Below are 4567 nucleotides of genomic sequence, written 5' to 3' on the forward strand. Positions count from 1 at the left end.
GTATTTTTTTCGTGACTCCACATGATCATGAACCTAATAAAATATAAAAGAACAATAAAAGAAAAATAAAATTAGATAAATAAAAATTGGGTTGCCTCCCAATAAGCGCTTCTTTAATGTCACTAGCTTGACAGTGGGCTCTCATGGAGCCTCACAGGTGATCAGGTCAATGTTGTAGACTCCCAACACCAAACTTAGAGTTTGGATGTGGGGATTCAACACCAAACTTAGAGTTTGGTTGTGGTCTCTCAACACCAAACTTAAAGTTTGATTGTGGGGGCTTTGTTTGACTCTGTACTGAGAGAAGCTTTTTATGCTTCCTCTCCATTGTTAAAGAAGAAGATCCTTGAGCCTTAAACACAAGGTAGTCCCCATTCAATTGAAGGACTAATTCTCCTCTATTAACATCTATCACAGCTCCTGCTGTGGCTAGAAAAAGTCTTCCAAGCATGATGCATTCATCCTCCTCCTTTCTAGTGTCTAAGATTATGAAATCAGCAGGGATGTAATGGCCTTCAACCTTTACCAACACATCCTCTACTAATATATAAGCTTGTCTTACTGACTTGTCTGTCATTTGCAATGAAAATATGGCATGCTGTACCTCAATGATCCCCAGCTTCTCCATTATAGAGAGTGGCATAAGATTTATGCCTGACCTCAGGTCGCACAGAGCTTTTTCAAAGATCATGGTGCCTATGGTGCAGGGTATTACGAATTTACCAGGATCTTATTTCTTTTGAGGTAAAGTTTACTGAACCCATGTATCTAGTTCATCAATGAGCAAGGGAGGTTCACCTTCCCAAGTCTCATTACCAAATAACTTGGCATTCAGCTTCATGATAGCTCCTAAATATTGAGCAACTTGCTCTCCAGTTACATCTTCATCCTCTTCAGAGGAAGAATAGTCTTTAGAGCTCATGAATGGCAGAATGAGGTTTAATGGAATCTTTATGGTCTCTATATGAGCCTCAGATTCCTTTGGGTATTCAATAGGGAACTCCTTCTTGCTTGAGAGACGTCCCATGAGGTATTCCACATTGGGATTCACATCCTCTCCTTCCTCTCTAGGTTTGGCCATGTTGATTATATCAATGGCCTTGCACTCTCTTTTTGGATTCTCTTCAGTATTGCTTGGGAGAGTACTAGGAGGAGTTTCAGTGATTTTCTTACTCAGCTGGCCCACTTGTGCCTCCAAATTTCTGATAGAGGACCTTGTCTCACTCATGAAACTTAAAGTGGCCTTAGACAGATCAGAGACTAAATTTTCTAAGTTAGAGGTACTCCGCTCAGAATTTTTTGTCTGTTGCTGAGAAGATGATGGATAAGGCTTGATATTGCTGAGCCTATTTCTTCCACCATTATTAAAGCCTTGTTGAGGCTTTTGTTGATCCTTCCATGAGAAATTTGGATGATTTCTCCATGATGAATTATAGGTGTTTCCATAAGGTTCACACATGTAATTTACCTCTGCCATTGCAGGGTTTTCAGGATTATAAGCTTCTTCTTCAGAAGATGCCTCTTTAGTACTGTTGGATGCATTTTGCCATCCATTCAGACTTTGAAAAATCATGTTGACTTACTGAGTCAACATTTTGTTCTGAGCCAATATGGCATTCAAAGCATCAATTTCAAGAACTCCCTTCCTTTGAGGCGTCCCATTATTCACGGAATTCCTCTCAAAAGTGTACATGAACTGGTTATTTGCAACCATGTCAATAAGTTCTTAAGCCTCTGCAGGCGTTTTCTTTAGGTGAATGGATCCACCTGCAGAATGGTCCAGTGACATTTTAAAGAACTCAGATAGACCATAATAGAATATATATATATATATATATATATATATATATATATATATATATATATCATGGTCCATTCTGAAAACATGTCAGAAGGACATCTTTTGGTCATCTGCTTCTATCTTTCCCAAGCTTCATAGAAGGATTCACCATCTTTTTGTTTGAAGGTCTGAACATCCACTCTAACCTTGCTCAGCTTTTGAGGAGGAAAGAACTTAGCCAAGAAGGCCGTGACTAGCTTATCCCATGAGTCTAGGCTATCTTTAGGTTGAGAGTCCAACCATGCTCTAGCTCTGTCTCTTACAGCAAAAGGGAAAAGTATGAGCTTGTAGACTTCAGGATCTACTCCATTCGTCTTTACAGTCTCACAGATCTGCAAGAATTCAGTTAAAAACTGATAGGGATCTTCTGATGAAAGTCCATGAAACTTGCAGTTTTGTTGCATTAGAGCAACTAGTTGAGGTTTCAGCTCAAAATTGTTTGCTCCAATGGCAGGAATTGAGATGTTTCTTCCATCAAACTTGGACGTAGGTGTAGTATAATCACCAAGCATCCTTCTTGCATTATTGTTGTTGGGTTCAGCTGCCATCTCCTTTTCTTGTTCAAAAATTTCAGCAAGGTTGGCTCTGGATTATTGTAATTTAGCTTCTCTTAGTTTCCTCTTCAGAGTCCTTTCAGGTTCTGGATCAGCTTCAACAAGAATGCTTTTTTCCTTGTTCCTGCTCATATGAAAGAGAAGAGAACAAAAAAAAAGAAGAGGAATCATTTCTGTCACAATAAAGATGTTCCTTATTGTTAGTAGAAGAAGAAGGGAATAAAGAAAGGAGAATCCAAACACAAGGGTGAGGATAGGGGCAGAGATTTGAGATGAAGAGAAGTGTTAGTAAATGAATGAATAAATAGAATAAGATGAGAGACAGAAGTTTTCGAAAATAATTTTGAAAAGGAGTTAATGATTTTTGAAAATTAAGATAAGAAATAAAATTGAAATTAAAATTTAAAACAATTAATTAATTAAAAAGAATTTTGAAAAAGAGGGAGGTATTTTAAAAAATTAGAGAAGGAAGAGTAGTTAGGTGGTTTTGAAAAAGATAAGAAACAAACAAAAAGTCAAATAGTTAGTTGAAAAGGATTTGAAAATTAATTTTGAAAAGATAAAAAGATAAGAAGTTAGAAAAGATATTTTAAAATCAAATTTTTGAAAAAGATAAAATTTTGAAAAAGATATGATATAAAAGATAACATAAAAAGATATGATTAAAATTAAAATTGATTACTTTACTAACAAGAAACTAAAAGATATGATTCTAGAATTTAAAGATTGAACCTTTCTTAACAAGAAAGTAACAAACTTCAAATTTTTGAACCAATCACATTACTTGTTAGTTAAGTTTCGAAAATTTTGAGATAAAATTAAGAGAAAGATTTTGAAAATAATTTTTGAAATTTTCGAAAATCATAAAAGAAAAATGAAAAAGATTTGATTTTTGAAAAAATTTTTTAAAAAGATAAGATTTTTAAAATTTGAAAATTTGACTTGACTTACAAGAAACAACAAATTTTAAAACTTTTTTGACTAAGTCAACCAAATTTTCGAAATTTTGAGAGGAAAAAAGGAAAAGATATTTTTTTATTTTTGAATTTTTAATTATGAGAGAGAGAAACAAAAAAAAATGACTCACAACATGAAAATTATGAATCAAAACACATGATGCATGCAAGAACACTATGAATGTCAAGATGAACACCAAGAATACTTTGAAGATCATGATGAACATCAAGAACATATTTTTGAAAAAATTTTTGATGCAAAGAAAACTTGCAAGACACCAAACTTAGAAATTTTTAATGCTTAGACACTATGAATGCAAAAATGCACATGAAAAACAACAAAAAATACAAAACAAGAAAATTTAAAGATCAAACAAGAAGACTTACCAAGAACAACATGAAGATCATGAAGAACACTATGAATGCATGAATTTTCGAAAAATGCAAGAAAAAGATGAATATGCAATTGACACCAAACTTAAAACATGACACTAGACTCAAACAAGAAACACAAAATATTTTTGGTTTTTATGATTTTATTAATTTAATTTTTTTTTCGAAAACATATAGGAAAAAGGAAGTAATGAATTCAAAGTCCTCAATCAAAATTCCAGGAATCATACCAGGTTAGTCTAAAGCTTGATGGCCAGCCAAGCTTCAGCATACCATTTTGAAACTCTAGAATTCATTCTTAAAAACTCTGAAGGATTTTTCGAAAATAGAGGGAGAAAATTTTTTTGAAAGATTTTAAAAAAAATTTGAAAATAACAGAAAAGAAAATTACCTAATCTGAGCAACAAGATGAACCGTCAGTTGTTCAAACTCGAACAATCCCCGGCAATGGCGCCAAAAACTTGGTGGACGAAATTGTGATTCATACTTAAATTGTTGTTCAAAATTGATTCCCAGGTAATGGCCCCAAAAACTTGGTGCTCAATACCATGGTCTAAACATAATTTCACAACTTCGTTCAACTAACCAGCAAGTGTACTAGGTCGTCCAAGTAATAAACCTTACGTGAGTAAGGGTCGAGCCCACAGAGATTGTTGGTATGAAGCAAGTTATGGTCATCTTGTAGATCTCAGTCAGGTAGGTAATAAATGGTGAGAGAGTTTTCGAATATTAATAATAAATAACAGAAAATAAGGATAGAGTTACTCATGTAATTCAATGGTGGGAATTTCAGATAAGTGTATGGAGGTACTGTGTTCCTTCTG

At 34.0% G+C, this 4567-nt stretch overlaps 1 non-coding gene across 1 annotated transcript; it reads left to right on the plus strand.

Annotated features, from left to right (window-relative positions):
* Nucleotides 1–1882: 1882 nt before the first annotated feature.
* Nucleotides 1883–1989, plus strand: LOC112713270 (small nucleolar RNA R71). The gene has a single exon (XR_003158248.1). It is a non-coding gene; the product is annotated as a small nucleolar RNA R71 (small nucleolar RNA).
* The last annotated feature ends 2578 nt before the right edge of the window (nt 1990–4567 follow it).

Source organism: Arachis hypogaea, chromosome 1 (genome assembly GCF_003086295.3).
Source record: "Arachis hypogaea cultivar Tifrunner chromosome 1, arahy.Tifrunner.gnm2.J5K5, whole genome shotgun sequence".
Classification (NCBI taxonomy): Eukaryota; Viridiplantae; Streptophyta; class Magnoliopsida; order Fabales; family Fabaceae; genus Arachis; species Arachis hypogaea.